This window comes from Odocoileus virginianus, chromosome 33 (assembly GCF_023699985.2).
Source record: "Odocoileus virginianus isolate 20LAN1187 ecotype Illinois chromosome 33, Ovbor_1.2, whole genome shotgun sequence".
NCBI lineage: Eukaryota > Metazoa > Chordata > Mammalia > Artiodactyla > Cervidae > Odocoileus > Odocoileus virginianus.
The window spans coordinates 3,505,126-3,525,733 of record NC_069706.1 but is presented as its reverse complement, the minus strand read 5'-3'; the positions used below and the strand labels follow the sequence as shown (position 1 = coordinate 3,525,733).

At 45.8% G+C, this 20,608-nt stretch overlaps 1 protein-coding gene across 3 annotated transcripts in view; it reads right to left on the bottom strand.

Moving 5' to 3' along the window:
- The window catches only part of HMOX2 (heme oxygenase 2), a 32,689-nt gene that overhangs the window by 3,984 nt on the left and 8,097 nt on the right, over window positions 1-20,608 (bottom strand). Inside the window, exon 1 of one of the 3 annotated variants that reach the window (XM_020915317.2) lies at window positions 8,388-8,555. The exons of the other annotated variants lie outside the window; for them this stretch is intronic. The gene's annotated coding sequence lies outside the window, so the exon portion shown is untranslated. Of the gene's footprint in view, window positions 1-8,387; window positions 8,556-20,608 lie in introns of those variants that run through there. 3 annotated transcript variants of the gene reach the window in all.

Sequence of the window (20,608 nt, the reverse complement as noted above, 5' to 3'; positions counted from 1 at the left end):
TGAGCACCACCACCAGGAGGCGCCACAGGCCTCAGGGACGTTCTCATACAAATAAAGCTCTGCCGTCACGGGGACTGGATCTGCACTGGACAAAATGTGAATATGGACAGTGGCAACGGCATTGTATTGATGCTGAACTTACTGATTTTAATAACTGCACTGTGGTTATTTACAAGAATGTCCTTGTTTTAGGAAACACACTCAAGTAGTCACAAGTAATGGGGCATATTACCTGCAACTTATTGTGAAATGGTTCAGAGACAGTGTGTGTGCGTGTGTGTGTGTACAGGCACATTCACTGCGGCGGCGGGGGGGGACATACAAGTGAAGCCCTTGAGTCAGTGCTGACGGTGAACCGGGATGACACGTGCACAAGGGTTACCATTCTTACAACTTTTCTGTATTTTTGAGATTATATCAAAATTAAAAGTTACCTAAAACATAAACTAACAAAGGAATATGACTTAAGTAAAAAAAGCAGCGGTGCAGCAGCTCTCGGTGTGGCAGCAAGCGATCGGAACCAGCCAGCCTGCTGGTTCCAGCTAGAGGCGGGCGCCCTTGTGCAGAGAGCACCCCCTCAGGGCAGCTCCAAAAGCCTCTGACAAGCTGCACCAGCAGTGGTGAGTCACCACGCAGGCAGACTGCCTCCAGCCCACTCCAGACTGCCAAGCTAGAGGAAGTGACACACATCGGCCAGTCGATGCCCACTGCCGCTGCCTTCGTCAGCCCGGGAGATTGGCTCCTGGAAGACGACAGGTTCACCTGCCACCTGACGGGGCGACGGGGAGAGCCCATCTGGGGCCTTTCCAGCCCTTCTGGGAACAGCAGCACAGCTGCCCAACAACCAGCGGTAACATAGGACCAGAGCTACTATCACTGGGGCCAAAGAAAGAAGAGACCTGAACTGTCTACCTCTACCAGTGTCTTCTTACTGAGCGTTACTGAGCTCTGCCCAGAAACAGGTGTCGAGGGGGACAAAGAAGTATAAGAAATGGTCCCTGAAAGGATAAAAAACCACTTCTATCTCAGCTCACAGATAACCACCATTAGTATGTTACTACATTTCCTTTCTGAGTTTTCTCTAGATAACATCTCCTTTGTTATCTTTGGAGATATTACAAGGCCTGGTTTTACTCAGCAGTCTTTCTGAAACTTCTCTCAACTTTAGATTTAGCATTTATACAATGGAATTAATGATAGGAAGGATTAAGTAAGAACACAGAAGTACAGTGCCTGCCACGTGGTAAGCACTCAGTAAATATTAGATATGATGGTGTGCACTTGTTCCAGGAACTCTTAGAAAATAGCAGAGAGTAAAATAAGCCAGACAAGGCATAATACTATTTCTATGTGCAATCTTTTTAAAAAAAGGTTCGATTCAGAGAACACAATGGAATGGGGATTGCCTGGGAGTGGAGGCAATGGAAATGGCTGGTAAAATGGTACAAATTTGCAGTTATATTGTGAATAAGGTCTGAAAATCTAATGAAAACCATGGTGACTACAGTTGATAATTGTTGTTGAGTCACTAAGTCATGCCCCACTCTTTGCGACCCCATGGAATGCAGGACTGCAGGCTCCTCTGTCCTTCACTATCTCCCAGAGTTTGCTCGGATTCACGTTCACTGAGTCAGTGACGCCATCCAACTACCTCACCCTCTTCTGCCCCCATCCTTTGCCTTCAGTATTTCCCATCATCACGGTCTTTTCAAATGAGTCAGCTCTTCACATCAAGTGGTCAAAGTCCTGGAGCTTCAAGCGTCAGTCCTTCCAATGAATATTGTGTTGATTTCCTTTAGGATTGACTGGTTTGATCTCCTTGCTGTCCAAGGGACTCTCAAGAGTCTTCTCTAGTAGCACAGTTCAAAAGCATCAATTCTTCAGCGCTCAGTCTTCTTTATGGTCCAACTCTCACATCTGTATATGACCACTGCAAAAACCCTAGCTTTGACCATATGGACTATAGTTGGTAATACTGAACTGCATAACTGAAATTTGCTAAGAGAACAGATCTTGAATGGTTTTCGCTTCTTTAAAAGGGTAAATATGTGAGGTGACAGATATGTTAAGTCAATTGTGGGGATCCTTTCATAATGTATACATATACCAAATCACCACTTTTCTACATTTTAAATATATTACAATTTTACTGTCAATGATACTTCACTAAAGCTGGAAAAAAGAGGGAACAGAAATAGCAGAATACAAAAAAAAAGAAATAGCAGAATACAGAAAATGGGACCTTCTCCTGACAAATGAGATATACTCTCCTCTATAAAAATGCTGGTGAACAGTGTGGTGCAGACTGTCAACGACAGACAGGAGTTGGGGTGGGGGAGATGAAGTGCCTCTAGATTGCGAAACAGTATGAACAATGCTAGAAACGGGACAGCCACAGAAATGGTGAAAGGCTGCCTTCTATGTGTCCACTTTCCTAGGGGTCAAGGTAGACTTTGCCAACCCTGAAGTAAGTTCCACATAGCTTCCCCCCAGGTCATTCATACTGACCTGATTTTTTGCCCACACCTCAAAGCTCGGGACCTTAGCTCTAACTGGTCAGGGATCAAACCGAGGCCCTAGGTGAAAGCTCAGAGTTCTAACCACTGGACTGCTAGGGAATTCCCCAGACTTTTAAGAAAGAACATCTGAGCTCCACTCCCTTAGGGACCCTAAGAGCCACAATTTTTCTCCAACTGCTCAGCACTCAAGACTGCAGAGAGGAGAGGGTGCTGGGAAGAAAGTTCTGGGCTTCACAGAGGAGAGAAGGGTGCAATAAAGCCCCAGAAGCTCTAGGCAGGTATGTGGCTATGCTGAGGACACCCCAGGCACCTGAGGCCTGCAGCCCCAGGCTGCTTACAGGAAAAACTAGTATCAGGCAAAGACAGAACAACTGTCATCCGGTTGCCTAGGTTACCAACTGTGGTAACAGGTAAACTTCCCGCACCTGATCACCATGGTGAACGCAGTGATCATGTGAGTGACTCAATCTGACCATTAACTGGTCTACTTGATGATACTGCACTCTGGGAGGTGTACTCACTCAAGCAACAAGGCTTCTGCTTCTCTTCAAACAGAAGGAGAGAAAGCCGGCTCCCGCCAGTGCCCACCTCGGCATTTTTTTCCGCAGCCAGCAGTTTATTTGTGCCAGTCCCTCCTCAGGCACACCCTCCGCCCACCCTCTTCCACTGGTCCTGCCCAACAGCCCCGAATTCCCGCCTCCCCACTCCCAGGAGGCCAGACTCTAGCCCTGGGGACAGGGCCACATCTGTCTGCTTCACTGCTGTAGCTCCAGGGCCTCGGAAATAACAGGCTCTCCATAAACACTTGCTGAAAACAAATCAAAGGAAAGAAGGCACACGGGAAATGCTGTAAAGCGTACCACCGACAGTAGGCACCAGTGGACAGCAAGGCACACTCTGCAGTTCACCACCTCAATAGGTTCTAAACTCAGAACAGGGTTGAAAACTTTTGCTTTGAAGGAAGGGTAGATACCAGTTTTCCCATCCCAGCAGCAATTATACTGAGTCCCAAACGCAGGCTGAGGGCTTCCCTGGTGGCTCAGTGGTAAAGAATCCACCTGCAATGCAGGAGCCACAGGAGACGTGGGTTCAATCCCTGGGTCAGGAAGATCCCCGGAGAAGGGGAGGGCAACCCACGCCAGTATTCTTGCCTGGAGAACCCCATGGACAGAGGAGCCTGGAGGGCTACAGTCCATGGAGTGGCAAAGAGTCGGGGACACGACTGAAGCAACTTAGCAAGCATGCACACAACGCAGGCCGAAAGTGCCATCTGGCAGGAAGGAGAACATTCTCAGGAAGGCTCACTTAGCATATTCACCCCACACGGGCTGAGTTCCAGAAAGAGGGCCGCCTGGAGGCCTGGCCACTATTCCTCAAGGGAGTGGCCGGAGGGGGGCGGGGCGGGGGGCGGGGCGGGGGAGGGGGGGTGGTGGTTGGCAGCATTCAGGAGCCACCTTGTATGTCAGAAACAGAATTCACTTCATTCTCTAAAAAGCTTTATGGTCAAACTTGGTCAGGCTGACTTCTACACTCCAGTCCTTTCTATTTGCAGGAACCACTATAATCCTAGAAAATCAAAGATCAAATCATGAACATGGAACCTTTCTAGACTGCAATCTCTTGTAATCCATAAGAAGCTGCCCCACCCTGCACCCGACAAAAACAAAAAGATTCCCAAAAAGTTCGCTGTGGAAAATATACTTCAAGAAGTGTTAACAGTAAGTAATCTGTACCAAAATGATAAATAGCTATACTATAACCTTTGAAAAAAGTCACCCAGCCTAACAATACAGGGCAGGGCTACTCAAGTAGCAGCAAACAATGGAATCCTGGCACCACGGCAACAAGTTGATGGGCAGTACCCATGCATGAAAATGTCTGCATCAACTTCTTTCTTTAAAATAAGTGGCTGAGACTTTGCCTTCCAACACAAGAGGTGTGGGCTCAATCCCTAATCAGGAAGCTAAGATCCCACATGCTTCCCAGGCAAAAACCAAAACATAAAACAGAAACAAATGTTAACAAATTCAATAAAAACTTTAAAAATGGTCCACATCAAAACAAAAAAAATCTTAACAAAAAAAAAAGACCCCAAACACTGATCAGGACTATGGATAACTAAGTATACCAGTGATGGCAGGAAGGGACTTGTTACTTGTTGGACTTTTTAGCCAACTGGCTCCTTCTATGTAAAGTGGCTCAATTCTTTTGAAAAGGGGGAGGGACAGGCAGGAGAGAGGGGGACAGAGAGACCGAACAGGACTGGGCAAACCACCTAAGTCTCTGCTGTACCAACCAGTCACCAGAAGTCCCCAGGGCCCTTTACTTTGCGCCTACTAATTCCAGAAACATCTATCTATAGAGGTCAGGCCCTCTTCTTCTACTTCTCGACAACACTGTGACCCTGTTTATAAAATCTGCTTCCACGACCCAGTAACTCCGGTACTCCTAGCTGTTCACTGATCATGACTGGTTTTCACTCCCACACCTGCTCTGAGAGAAACAGCAACATTGTCCTGATTACCAGTGTTCTCTCTGGTGGACCTGGCCCAGCAGATCCAGAACAAAGCCTCTGCCCTGTTGAATGACAGGCTCAAGACTCTAGGGATTCTTAAAGTACAAACATGTTCAAAGACATTAAGTCCTCCTCTATAAACTCATGTCAGCAAACCTCAGGTCAGTCAGCCTAGCTGCCAGACAGAAACCTGACCCCCACTCCCTCCCCCAAAGGCACAATGGGGACTTCAGCTGTAACAATTCTTTTCTTCATTCCCATTTTTTCTTTGCCCTGGAAAACCACAACCAGGGCAAGAGGCAGGCTCTGCGGAGTTGGCCAGCACGAGAGAGGAAAAAGGGGGAAGTGAGGAGGAAAGGCAGGGTGACCAGTGGCTGGAAATTAGAACAGTTCTCCAGCCTATTGGAATTGACGGTGACCAGACACCAACTACCACAGCGCACAGGATGGAGGCCCAGGACCTGCGCTGGCGCTGGTCTCCTGTACACAGAGACGGCAGCCAGAGGCAAGGTGAGAGGCTGCTCCCTTCCTGCAGAAAGGCCCCTACTGGGCACCGGAGGCCCTGCCTGCCTCAAGAGGGCTGTGTGAGGCTCCGAGTCCACTCCACTCTAGAACTGGCATCACAGCCACAAGGGCCATCATCCTGTTTTCCCTGTTAAGCTGGAAGCATATCCTACAAGACAGAGCTAGACTCCCTCAGACTGAGCTGCTCCGAATCCAACACCACATTCCAAATCACATACAACGCAGCGCCCTGGGGAGTCTCCAGCCTGAGCTGTAATGGATGCCATCGCCTAAATGAAATGCCTACTGATCAGGTTAGCTAAACGAATGGGGTGGTGAGATAGTGACAGTAAGTTATGGATTAAATTCTAAAATACCAAACAAAACAATAAAAATTTTAATTGCCACCTGACCATCTCTGCGCTGCTCCCAGACCTCAGGGAGGGCTGGAAGTTGGGGGGCAGGAGGGAGCTCAGGAAACCTGTCAGTTTACAGGGGTCACTTCTGGGCTCCCACCTACTGTTGATTATTTCTTTAAACCCAGCTCACCTTCAGGAAGGGAAAGGTAGCTGGGCCCTGCCCAAAGGGAGAGGTCTTTAGAGTTAGAAAGATTTGGGCTTGAGTTCCAATGCTTAGTACACGGCTAGCGGTAAGGCGTACCATTCTGAAAGCTGAGTTTCCACATCCATAAAACTGCATAACAAAACTCTCTTTGCTCCACATTCTGGAGTGTGCTGTGAGGACTAACGTATGTACAAGTGCTTCATGAAACTAATGTGGCTGAAAAGTGCTGATGATCTCTTGACAAAGTTGTTGGAGAAAGTGAACAGGTGGATGATTCTGAAACACTGACGAAGAATGTGAAATATGATGTGTCCACAGGTAATTCTGGGCAGTCAGTTACATGTGAGGACTTGTGACTCAGGCCTTTTCATCTGCCAGTGTCAGGAAAAGGGAATTCCTATTCTTTCTGAGGTGAGACCTGTGACTGCTGCAGCTGGAAAATTCTCACTGCAGATGCTGCCGGAAGCTCGCTGAGCTGGATGTTGGGAGCAGTGCACAGGGCTGACTCAGCTCTAACCCAACAAAGCAACTGAAGAAGAGTGGCCTCCCAAAACCCTGAGGAGACCACATCCTCTAGGTCACCACCTTCTGAGTCTATAGAATGAATGACACTCAGGAATTCTTATACACAAGCTTCACCCCTTTCATTTTGGTCACTGGTGAATTCAATCCCACAGTTCATTGAATGGATGACTATTAACCTCTTGACAAAGAGCAAGTTCAGACAAGCAATTTTGGAAAAGTGAGGAGTCTAGGGACATAAAGCTCTTGGCGTCACATTTACTCAACACATACCTGCATATCTGGTAACAAGCAACCAGAAAGCAACTAAGGGCACTAGCCTCTTAATAACTTCAAAAACTGGACTCAGGAAGTCTAAGACTTCTCAGGCAGGTTGTGTTCACTGGGGAGCGGTGGGCTCATCTCTAGCATGTTCAAATACAGCTGAGCAAGAATTCAGACACTGCAATGGTACCTGAACACTGAAAAGAGCAGAGAATGGGCCAGAAGTCCACTGGCTGCTGGCACCAAAGACGCCACTTCCTACTACAAATGAAATAAACACGAGGCCTGCTCTGTCTCCTGAGTGTCACTGGGTCTTGGGGCTGAGAAAACCAGAATTTTAATCCCACGAGAAGCACCTTGAGGGGTGGGGGCTGAAGCCTTGACTGAATTCTAGAACAGTCAGGCTGGGATTTTATACGAACAAAGCTTAGGCACCAGACATCCACAAGGCTGGTTGTAACAGTGTAAATTCTGACAAGACTGTGGGTCACCCCTAGGTACAATCAAGCAAAAATCACTCCAACTTTGGAACAATCTTGAAAGCACAGGTCCTATGAATTAAGTGTTCAGCCACATTTCCTTTCACTCAGGTGCAACAACTGTCACCTGTGACCTCAGCTTCTCTCACAAATGACGACATAAACAGTGTTCGGAGTGGCGGGAAACCGTGAGGGCTTAGGATGCTTCTGCCGAATTTCCACCTTGGAAAACCTAGAAGTGCTATGGACTTCCAGGTGATTTCCTCTCTACATGCATGTGTCCTCCCTACATGTTCCTCTCTACATGCATCATGTCTGACTCTTCGGGACCCCATGGACTGTAGCCTGCCAGGCTCCTCTGTCCACAGGATTCTCCTGGCAAGGATACTTGAGTGGGTTGCCATTTCCTCCTCCAGGGGATCTTCCCAACCCAAGGATCAAACTGTCATTTCGGGTGTCTACTGCTTTGGCAGATGGATTCTTTTGCCACTGAGCCACCTGGGAGCCCTTTCCTCTCTACAGACAGACTCAATAGAGCCTCCCAGCAGGGACCAAAAGCCCTCAGATTCACCCAGAAGAGGGCGATGCAGAGAAAGACCACTAGACTAAAGTCTAACAGATGTGGACACGCCATGTTAAGTCACTTCTGAGCAGGGTCCCATGACTATGAAGGAACTAAGATCAAGAGAATTAAGTAATACAGCCAATGTCACTCAGAGTGAACAGTCGAGCTGGAACCAAACGAGTCCTTCTGAATGCAAGGTGACGCCTCCTTTGTCCACAGCCAATCCTCAGTGGTACACAAAGGTGAAATTAGTATGGTGTCTACTGACAAGACTACTAACCACATGGAAACTGAGGTTATCTTACATTGCACTTATGCTCACAGTGAAGGGGTTGGCTAAACCACTGAGTGACACTTGTTTTTTAGTACGAAAAGTGAGCTCAATCCTTTGGTTTCTGAGACGTAAATGCTCGGGTTCCCATTTGAAGACTATACCGCACCCCTAACACACTCACCTAGGCTCACTTAGATTACAGGGCAACCCAAGAAGGTTGTCCTCTGGCGGGCCCTGCTTTTGTTGACTAGCAGGGCAGGCCAAGGCTGGAGACGGCTGGTCCCAAGGGGGAGGGTGGCGCCCCACCCTCCCACCTTGGTGCCTGGAGGGAAGCAGCCAGATCTGCCAGGTCCTGGCCGATGCTGAAGCCGAGGTTCTGGGCATCCTGACCCCATGGGGAAGTCACAATAGGTAAGGCCCGCAGACTGCTATAGTACCTATTACCATAGTAACTACAGAGAATCAGAAGAGCTGGTTTTAAGAATCTGAAAGCGTGTCCTCCACATGTCGAGAGTCTAAGATCTACTGACAATATACTCTGCCTTGGCAACAGGAGTGTGATGGACAGAAAACATATCAACATAAAGGTCTTACAAAACCAGCAACTCCACAGGCCAAGGCACTGGTCAATTTAGTGAGGCAGCTCCTCTGGCTCACCTTGGACCTGTTTGGGACCCTAACATGCTTCCACAGGTCTCAGAGTTAGGTGTTATTCTCAGACTTTTTCACAACTGCCTAGACTCTGGCAGTAGAGGGGAGGGGTGGGTGAAGTGGGTGCAAAGAAAGAAGCCCTGATCAGGAACTCGTAACTCCCGAGAGGCTGCCCTGTCCTCACAGACTCGCGTCTGTGGTGGCAGTGGACCAGCAGCAGCAGCTACCGGTCTCTCCGAGAGTAAGAGGTTCGGCTTCCCCCAGCTCCCCGTAGGCCCGGCCTCCCCGGGGGCAGCAGTCAGGCCCCAGAGCAGGCAGCCCGCTGCCACTCTGGTCTCTGGTTCCCTGTACTAATAACAAGGCAACAGCTCAAGGAATAGGGGTTCGCAACTGTCTTCCTCCCTCGGTGTATCGGGCCTGATTTGTACATGGATGAAAATGTCCCTGAGGAGTAGCCAGGAGCGGGAAGGTAGAGAAAATACATTGCAGGTGATGTGAAAGTATCAGTAGTCAGGTGTGACAGCAGCCCTCTCTTCCACTCTAAAAAGCCTCTCAGAGTGAAAGCTGATTTACAAGGATAATCTTTAACTCAATAAAACTGATTTTTCTTAAAAGACAAAACATTCAGAGACTCCACTGTTAGTAAAACTCAGGGGGACAGTGAAAGAAAGGGAAGCCTGGTGTGCTACTGTTTATGGGGTCGCAAAGAGTCAGACAAGACTCAGTGACTGAACAACAATCCACCTGCAACACTCCTCGAAACCACACTTGAAAGGCAGAAAAATGAAGGTGGCAGAGTGATTACTTAACAAAACACCCTTAAACTCTCTTTCTAGACACTCCAGCTATTTGCCGAAATCTTCTAGGATCCAACGTCAGAGATAACAGGTCAGCACATACCACATCAATAACCTCAGATATGCAGATGACACCACACTTACGGCAGAAAGTGAAGAACTAAAGAGCCTCTTGATGAAAGTGAAAGAGACAAAAAGTTGTCCATCGCAGCACTGTTTATAATAGCCAGGACATGGAAGCAACCTAGATGTCCATCAGCAGACGAATGGATAAGAAAGCTGTGGTACAAATACACAATGGAATATTACTCAGCCATTAAAAAGAATACATTTGAATCAGTTCTAATGACATGGATGAAACTGAGCCCATTATACACAGTGAAGTAAACCAGAAAGATAAACACCAATACAGTATACTAACACATATATATGGAATTTAGAAAGATGGTAATGATAACCCTATATGCAAGACAGAAAAGAGACATAGATATATAAAACAGACTTTTGGACTCTATGGGAGATGGCGAGGGTGGGATGATCTGAGAGAATAGCACTGAAACATATATATTATCAAGTGTGAAAGAGATCGCCAGTCCAGGCTGGATGCATGAGACAAGTGCTCGGGGCTGGTGCACTGGGATGACCCAGAGGGACGAGATGGGGAGGGAGGTGGGAGGGGAGTTCAGGATGGGGAACACATGAAAATCCATGGCTGATTCATGTCAATGTATGGCAAAATCCACTACAATACTGTAAGGTAATTAGCCTCCAACTAATAAAAATAAATGAAAACAAAAAAGTTGGCTTAAAGCTCAACATTCAGAAAACTAAGATCATGGCATCTGGTTCCATCACTTCATGGCAAATAGATGGGGAAACAGTGGAAACAGTGTCAGACTTTATTTTTGGGGGCTCCAAAATCACTGCAGATGGTGACTGCAGCCATGAAATTAAAAGACGCTTACTCCTTGGAAGGAAAGTTACGACCAACCTAGACAGCACATTAAAAAGCAGAGGACATTACTTTGGCAACAAAGGTCCGTCTAGTCAAGGCTATGGTTCTTCCAGTAGTCATGTATGGATGTGAGAAGGACTATAAAGAAAGCTGAGCACAGAAGAATTGATGCTTTTGAACTGTGGTGTTGGAGAAGACTCTTGAGAGTCCCTTGGACTGCAAGGAGATCCAATCAGTTCGTCCTAAAGGAAATCAGTCCTGGGTGTTCATTGGAAGGACTGATGTTGAAGCTGAAACTCCAATATTTTGGCCACCTGATGCAAAGAGCTGACTCATTTGAAAAGACCCTGATGTTGGGAAAGATTGAGGGCAGGAGAAGAAGGGGACAACAGAGGATGAGATGGTTGGATGGCATCAGCAACTCAATGGACATGAGTTTGGGTGGACTCCAGAAGTTGGTGATGGACAGGGAGGCCTGGCATGCTGTGGTTCATGGGGTCGCAAACAGTCAGACACGACTGAGCAAATAAACCAAACTGAACACACTACTCCGTCTGGTCTAGTTTCCTCATCAGTACAAGATGCCCAGATCACAGTCTCCCTGTGCAGCAGTTGCTGGCAGTAACTCAGCATCTGTGTAAATGTGACCATTATCTAGATACAAACATGAGTTATCTGTATTTCAGTATACATTCAAGGACATGGAGACCAAATCCCTCCATCTCAAAGTTTCTGGAACATGGACTCAACAAGGCTAACAGCAGCCACACATACACAAGTCCCACCTGCACAGCACAATGCTAACGGGCTGACTGGACACTAAAGGGGCTGAGGCAATGACTGAATTGTGTGATCATCTTTAGAGCTGGCCTACAGTTCAGTTCAGTTGCTCAGTCATCTCCGACTCTTTGTGACCCCATGGACTGCGGTACTCCAGGCTTCCCTGTCCATCACAAACTCCTGGAGCTTACTCAAATTCATGTCCATTGAGTCAGTGATGCCATCCAACCATCTCATCCTCTGTCATCACCTTTTCCTCCCACCTTCAATCTTTCCCAGCATCAGGGTCTTTTCAAATGAGTCAGTTCTTCACATCAGGTGGCCAAAGTATTGGAGTTTCAGCTTCAGCATCAGTCCTTCCAAAAATATTCAGGACTGATTTCCTTTAGGATGGACTGGTTGGATCTCCTTGCAGTCCAAGGGACTCTCAAGAGTCTTCTCCAACACCACAGTTCAAAAGCATCAATTCTTTGACACTCAGCTTTCTTTATAGTCCAACTATCACATCCATACATGACTACTGGAAAAACCATAGCATTGACTAGATGGGCCTTTGTTGGCAAAGTAATGTCTCTGCTTTTTAATATGCTGTCTGGGTTGGTCATAACTTTTCTTCCAAGGAGCAAGCATCTTTTAATTTCATGGCTGCAGTCACCATTGACAGTGATTTTCGAGCCTAAAAAAATAAAGTCTGTCACTGTTTCCATTGTCTCCCCATCTATTTGCCATGAAGTGATGGGACCAGATGCCATGATCTTAGTTTTCTGAATGTTGAGTTTTAAGCCAACTTTTTCACTCTCCTCTTTCATTTTCATCAAGAGGCTCTTTAGTTCCTCTTCACCCTCTGTCATAAGTGTGGTGTCGTTTGCATATCTGAGGTTATTGATATTTCTCCCAGCAACCCTGATTCCAGCTTGTGCTTCATCCAGTCCAGCATTTCTCATGATGTACTCTGCATATAAGTTAAATAAGCAGGGTGACAATATACAGCTCTGATGTACTCCTTTCCCGATTTGAAACCAGTCTGTTGTTCCATGTTCAGTTCTAACTGTTGCTTCTTGACCTGCATACAGATTTCTCAGGAGGCAGGTCAGGTGGTTTGGTATTCCCATCTCTTTAAGAATTTTCCACAGTTTGTTGTGATCCACACAGTCAAAGGTTTTGGCATAGTCAATAAAGCAGATGTTTTTCTGGAACTCTCTTGCTTTTTCTATGAGCCAGAGGATGTTGGCAATTTGATCTTTGGTTCCTCTGCCTTTTCTAAATCCAGTTTGAACATGTGGAAGTTCACGTACTACTGAAGCCTGGCTTGGAGAATTTTGAGCATTACTTTGCTAGCATGTGTAGGAGCCCAACAAACCCGACCTCAACTGTGACTGGCCAAGAATCCACTGCCACACAGGCCAAGAGGCAGCGCAGGCATGTGGTCAAGGCACAGGCCCAAGTCAGGCACTGCAGGGCGGCCCTGGTTCTGCTGCACACCCGCTAGGGTCCTTGGACCAGTTACTCTCAGAGTCTCAGTTTCTCCATCTGTAAGGGGAGTGGTAACAGCTCTGCAAGGCAGGTGTAAAAATTCAATGAGATAACCATAAAACTGCTGTTTTAGTCTATTATTTAGTTTACTTATGAAACTGCTATTTTCATTTATTTATCATTTTTAGCTTGCCGTATGATGCTGAATAGTAAACTAAAGCAAGTGTCACTTAAAGTTAACTAATGTTTCTGAATATTTTTAATCAAGAAATGGAAAACCCCTTTCTTTATGAAAGGTCCTGTAAGTAGCATCAAATCTATTCCAGGGTCACAGGCTGAGATGAATGCTCACTAAGAAGAACCTGTTTTCATTCTGATAACATTTCTAATACCAAAAAAGGAACAGAAAAATCTAGGCATATCTAGCAAAATAAGTTTTGCAAAGAACCCAAAGGAAGATCATTTCCAGAGTTCAAATTCTTTTCAGGGGCCTCTGAACCTGAGTGAGGTGAAGGCCCCTCCATGTTATAGATGGGTCAGGATACAGGATGGGACATGTTACTGTTTTGTTTCTTCAGAGCAGCTCATCACTATAAATAAAGGTTTAGGTAAAAGAAAACGTGACTTTATATAAATATGATAACTCTCATTTGCAGTTAGTTCTCTTGACAATCAATCCCCACCCAGTGGTTCTCAAGGGGACATCGGTCATGCCCAGAGGGATCTCTGCTTGTGAAAACTGGAGGGTGGGCTGTGCTACCAGCATCTAGTGTATAGAGGCCAGGAATGCCGTTCAACATCCCACAACGCGCAGAAAGCAAAAGCACACGTGTGCACACACACATAACACACACACCAGACCACCACCACCACCAATTATTCAGCCTAAAATGTCAAGAGCACCAAGGTTGAGAAGCCCTGCTCTAACCTCTCATCCCTTCATCAGTTTAGAGAGAGACAAGAAGAGGTCTGTTTTCACAGTAAGCTTCATGCCATTCATCACACACCTTCATCAAATATCCTTTACAGCAATTTCTGGGGTTTCCACCAGAAAACAGAAGAGGCTGTAAGTGGGGCAACCTGGCACTCACTACCCACAGATGACAGGGAAAAGGGTCACAGTATCTTCCTGGGAAGAGGACTCATATGTACTTAGATCACAAGGAGGCAAAACCTTTCAAGCAGGCTCAGTTAACAAAGCCAGGGAGAGGAGAAGCCCCTGACAGAAACATGTTCACTGACTTCTTGAAGGAATAGAACACAGAACTGGGAGAAAATCTAATCATCATTTATCAGTTTGGTGTCTGACTGACATGTAGGCTAAGAAGGAAGAGAACTAAGATCTAATACCAGGTCTGCGCCAGCTAGCTGTATTACAAACACTACTGCTCTGGAACTCCAACAGCCTCATTTATAAAATAAGAGGCACTTCTCAGAGAGCTGCAGGGAGGATGGCATCTAACAGAAGGTAGAGCAGGAAAGACCGTGGGCTTCCCCCACCCATTTCAACACAGCAGCTCGCATACTCCTCCGAAAATGGAGTTGTGCTGCTTCTAAAAATAAGGTCAGATAACAATGAGCTGGATGATCTTGGAGGCCTGATATTACATTAAGAGCCACCTAAGCAAGCTTTTCATCATCTAGCTTTTCATCATCTATTACAGCACGTGTATCCTGCTGCAGCATTTCTTTGTACATATGTCTTTTTTCCAGATTACAGCTCATTTATCTTTGTGTCTTACTTCAACACAGGGTACCTACCTAATCAGGGTTTGTTAAGTGACTGGATGATTTCCAGAATGTGAGGTATCCTCAAAATCGAGGTATTCTCAAAGAGTAGATGACAAAGAGAACATTTAAAAGTGAATCCCAGACATAAGAAAATTGGCTGGCTAGTGAGTAAGTATCTTTGAGCACCATATTTACTACAAAAATTCCTACTGATGAGCATTTGTGGGTGGGGGGGTTGTTACATGGGCCTTGTAGAGGGGCTGAAAGAGAAAGGTTGCACTGCATGGTTTTCAACTGCCTCCATCACATTCCACAGATACAGCTATTAAGAACATACCTTTTATATTTTAAGGATTCTGAAAGCCTAGTTAAGAACAGAACACTGCCTTACATTTTCTTTTTTTTTTTTTTTAAAAGGAAATGGAGGGCTTCCCTTGTGGCTCAGTGGTAAACAATCTTCTTGCCAGTGTCGGAGACACACATTTGATCCCTGATCCGGGAGAAGCCATGCCTCGGAGCAACTTAGCCCGTCCATCACAACTATTGAGCCTGTGCTCTGGAGCCCGTGTGCGGCAACTACCGAAGCCCAAGTGCCTGACTCAGCCTGTGCTCAGCAACCAGAGAAGCCACTGAAGTGAGAAGCTGAGGCACCGCAACTGGAGAGTAGGCCCTGCTCACCACAACTGGCAAAAAGCCAGAGCAGCAATGAAGACTCAGCACAGCCAAAGTGAATAAATTTTAAAAATTATTTTTAAAAAAGAAAAGGAGGCTAGCAGTGTAGGATGAGGCAGCAGACACAGCTGTACTTTAAAAAAAAAAAAAGAGAGGGTTTTGGGCTGGGAGGTGAGGGAGGGAGAAAAAGAAGGGGGGTAAAAGAAAGAAATGGATAGGCAAAATTTTAATAGTCCAGGTAGCAAACGCTTGCCAGCAATGCTCCACCCTATGCAGGCAAAAAGCACTGGCCCTTCCTGCTGTCCACCTAGGAGAACCCTTTATTCCCCCAGCTGGCTTTAGGGAAGGGGTTTCACAGCAGTTTTCTTCTCAGGTCTGTTACTCTAGGGAAGGGGGGTCAAGCTTCTCTTAACAAGCCCACATCTGGTCTTTAGAACATTTTGGAGGAAATACAACAAGGCATTATGTTGTTATGGTTACTGCAGGAGGGAAAGCAAAATGCTACAAAAATACCAGTTTACCAAAAAGAAAATTTAAAAAAACAAACAGCAATTTGCCACTGTAAAACTGAGCAACTTCCTGTTGCATGAGGCAGCCCCACGAAATACATGAAGATACATGAAGTGGGTGCCTGTAATTCCCAAGAGGTCTCCAGAACTGGTCAAACATCATTGTCAGCACTAATCATTACTGAGAAGAAATTCAAATGGCCCAGAACATCTATTGCTGACTAAGGACCTGATTAGGCAAGAGTGAATGAATAACTAGGGGAAAAGGTAGACAAGATGGGGAGGGCAACTGACAAGAAAGGCAGAAAATCATGTGCTCCAGGGCTTGCTTTGAGGTATGCTAACGCCTTTTCCCCAGCCCAACCCTAAACAAAAGGCTGATACCAGAAGAACGGACAGTGGACCATCCACAGTTAAAGCAGGGTGGTGGGGAGGGGGGGGGGTGGTGCGGGGCAGGGGTACAAGCTTGGCCTACTTGGCTGGCTGAGCTCTGGGGAGCTAAGGCACTCAATATGAAATAGATGGTTTGCATGTCCCACTGTGTGTGCTAAGTAACGGCAGTTCTGGGACAGTCTTTTCAGGCTGTATGTCAAAAGCAGCAGAGGGAAGCTGGTTCTGAATCAGTCACCACTCCCAAACCTGCCCAGGGCTCCCTCCCTCTTTCATATCTTGTTTCCAATAGGCCAGTCATTTCTGAAAAAAATGACCTGACCTTCCAAAAAGCACATGATTTCTCACCCCATTCCCAACACCCCTGCTGCTGCTGCTAAGTCGCTTCAGTCGGGTCCGACTCTGTGTGACCCCATAGATGGCAACTTACCAGGCTCCTCCATCCCTGGGATTTTCCAGGCAAGAGTGCTGGAGTGGGTTGCCATTTCCTTCTCCAAGGCATGAAAGTGAAAAGGGAAAGTGAAGTCGCTCAGTCCTGTCTGACTCAGTGACCCCATGGACTGCAGCCTACCAGGCTCCTCCATCCATGGGATTCTCCAGGCGAGAGCACTGGAGTCGGGTGCCATCGCCTTCTCCGCCTACTTGGCTCTAACTGTGTGTTGTGGAGAGGCACACACTTTAAACAGCTGCACTTGACCACAAGGCCCCCGAGGGCAGAGCTGAGTATCACCCCTGCTAGTCAGTAAGCACTTTAGCTGTGCCACGCCTGGCAACCAGACTAGACCACTGTGTATGTGGGAACATGCTGTCCTTTGCACAAGCACTCATGTATGTCCCATGACACCTGGTGCTGGGTAGAAGGTTGTTTACAAAGGAATCCTTGGGTTTCTCTCTCTAGTCTACCACCCAGTTACCTCCTCATCTGAAGATACAAATTCAGAGATGTGTACTTCTGAAGATGCGTAGCAAAGCTATTTGTCAGATTATAATAATCATTACCCTTTTGAGGTTGCAAACCCTTCTGAAAATCAGAGGAAGGCTTCTGACTCTCTCTCCAGGACAATCACAAGTTAAAAAAACATTGCCTCATGTGGCTATTGCCTCCTGTGTTGAACTTCTGCAGATACAGAAGAAATAAATTTGGAGAGAAGAAGTTCATTAATAAATAAATACGTGTTACCTATGCCACTCCAGAGCACCCACAGGCCCCTCAAGTTCAGGAATTCCTGTTAGACGAGCCATTTATGAAAGACATTTTTGTGGGTGACATGTTTCCAGTAACTCCCTGAATGCTCATTCACTAAGCAATGGTTCCCCTCCTTCCTGCTCTTCTGTTCCTACTGTCTTTTACGCAACCCAGTGGATTCAGTTCAAGTGGCTGTCTTTTCCATTTCTCAGCTCTTCACTTCCCTGACCTTCCAGAATATTAAGTGTCAAAACAACAATCACAAACTTACAAAGTGAATTTGCTGTCTGGCACCTCCTCAAGGTGACTGCCGACTCTTGGTGAACAAGGACCATGAGTCTGTTGTTTTTGCAACCCCCTCAGTGCACACTACAGAGGCAATACAAGTGTGCCAAGTGGGCAGAGAGTGCGCTGTTTCTCCGTCCTTCTGCCTGTAAGCATTTGAACTTGAACGTATTGACTTTAAATCTGGCCATGTGTCTCAGAAAAGTCACATGCAAAAGGGAAGAAAGCATAACCCAGAGCAGCCAATCATCTCACTGTTCCTTTTGGGTGCACCACTAAGACTTTCTGCAAACACAAAAAATGTTACAAAGCAAGACAAACATGACACTGAGCACAGACACTTAAGAGATTTCTCTGAGGCTGACAAAACCCAAGCGTGGTAGAGGAATAGAATGTTTTAAAAGTTATTTTCTGTGGGACACCTGTGGTTACTAAGCAAAGATAAGACTGACCCTCCCCTTGTCTCCTTCTATAAAACTGAAGGAGCAAAGGTATAACATCCCTTCACTGTCTTTGCTTTTCTCATCACCTTCAAACACTGCTACCCAGGATCCCCTCACACTCTAACTCAGTTTTGCTCACTGATCCTTCCCCTCCTCTGCCTGCCCTCCCCCAAGCTGCTCTGGAAATAGTTTCGGGTGACAACAGTTCCTCCGCAGCAGCTCCAAGTGGTCTTACCAGAGAGAACAGCAGATGCAGTACTAAGGAAGGGATGAGCACGCCTGTGCATGTGACATGCCATGTTATCATCCACAAACACTTATAATACTCATGGGGCTCCTGGACTACAAAGAGGCCTAAGATCTTGTTGGCGATTTTAAGCAGCTTTCAATAGAGAGAGAGAAAAAGAGAAACAGAAAGATAACTAATAGAACAGGTGTGTTATACTATAAATGCTAATTGTGCAGTACAGACAATGGTGCTAAAGACAGAGGTTTATGTTCCAGATTTCCTAGGACTGTTCTGACTCAAATATCCTGTCTCACCAACTCCTTCAAGTACACCTCTATGCTCAGACTATGGGTCCCAGTGTTTGTCATAATAAACAGGATCACCTCAGTGACTGATGAGGCAGGTCAGCCAACTAGATTAACTAAAAGCATGATGGCAGATTGTTTTAATCATGCCAGCACCTTCCCACAGCCTTCAGGTAATTGTGGAATTGAATATAATACAAGACAGTGAAACTTGAGGCTTCCAAGACTGAGAGAGCTCACTGGGAGAATTGTTGGAAGCTGAGGGTATTTAGCAGAAGTCAGGCTGGCAGGGTGCTAGACACTTGTCTCTTTAGGCCATTCTTCCCCAAAGCCCTTTTAAAGTTACTGAGAACTATGACAATAATTAGACTTATTGATATTCCTGGGAAGGAAACAAATCTATTCGTGTGTTGCTCTTGTTGTCCACTGGAGAAGGAAATGGCAACCCAATCCAGTATTTGTGCCTGGGAAATCCCATAGACAGAGAAGCCTGGCAGGCTACCATCCACGGGGTCGCAAAGAGTCGTAAACAACTTAGCAACTAAACAACAACAGAGAGGAGAGAGCATCCACTTGCTGGGCCTCTGGCAGAACAGCAGATGGCAGGCACTGTGTGCAGCAATCCATCCTTTTCCTGTCACTACTTCTCTGCCTTCCTGCCAGTCTGCTCTCTCTTATGTCCAGGGAGGCCCCAAACAAGAAGCACGCAGGAAATTTTAAAAACACAAGTTCCCAACCCCTAACTTAGTGAAACAGAAAGGTCTGGAAACCCCTTAGACTGAAGAGCAGCATTCTAGGCACCCAAGACTTGAAGGCTCATCAAGTATTAACTTCATTTTTCAGACACAGAAACTGTACATCAAGGGGTTTACACGTTTTTCTCATGATCAAAATACTCCACAGCTTCCTTTGGGGGAGAATGAACCATTTATTTGTCACTCTTTCTAATATAAATTAACACGTATGTATTTGGAAAACATACATGCATATGTAAAACATTATCTAGTGCTGAATAGCTGTTTATGAATGAAAATAATGGTTACAAATTGATTAATCAGCTCAATTTTGTACTTAACAATTCAATCATTTTGAAGAGCAAACAAAAAGTCAGTGTATCTGTAGACTTTCACAGATAGATACTTAAGCACATATTTGAAAAAAGAACCCTCCTCAATGAATGCAAGAAGACATGCAATTCTGATGCAATTCCTACTCCATAAGCCAACTATTCACTGGAAGGACTGATGCTGAAGCTCCAATACTCTGGCCACCCTGATGCAAGAGCCGATTCACTGGAAAAGACCCTGATGCTGGGAAAGTCTGAGGGAAGGAGGAGAAGGGGGCAACAGAAGACGAGATGGTTGGATGGCATCACCGACTCGATGGACATGAGTTTGAGCAAACTCCAGGAGATAGTGAAGAACAGGGAAGCCTGGTGTGTTGCAATCCATGGGGTCCCAAAGAGTCAGACACAATTTAGTGACTAAACAACAAACTGACGAAACAGCCCTTGAATTACTATTAAAATATTTGCTTAAAAAAACTATCACATAGGGAAATGCATGTTTGCTAAAAGTCTTCTAAAATTACATCAAAGTGACATTAAAGCTTGCTGACTAAAAAGAGCCTCATGAATTTAACTGCTGTTTTGAAACAAATAGTTAAGGTTCAGAATGTTAGCTTGTAAGGAAGGTCTGACTATAGATGTGGTTGATATGATGACCCAGAAAGCGTCCTTTGCTCCACTGGAGTCAGCCAAGATCACAATTAAGATGTAGTCCTCTAATGGGCTGACTATAAATGAACTTCCTTTACAATAGCTATGCACCTCTAAAGTATCTACAGTCAATTCCAAAACCATTATTCTTCTTAAATAGAAAGAAGCTGGTCATATAGAAAGGATTTATGAATAAATGTAATGCATATTCTGTAAACATATATAACATTGTTAGACCAGACCATCAACAACAGTGCTAAATTTCACTGGCTTTACAAT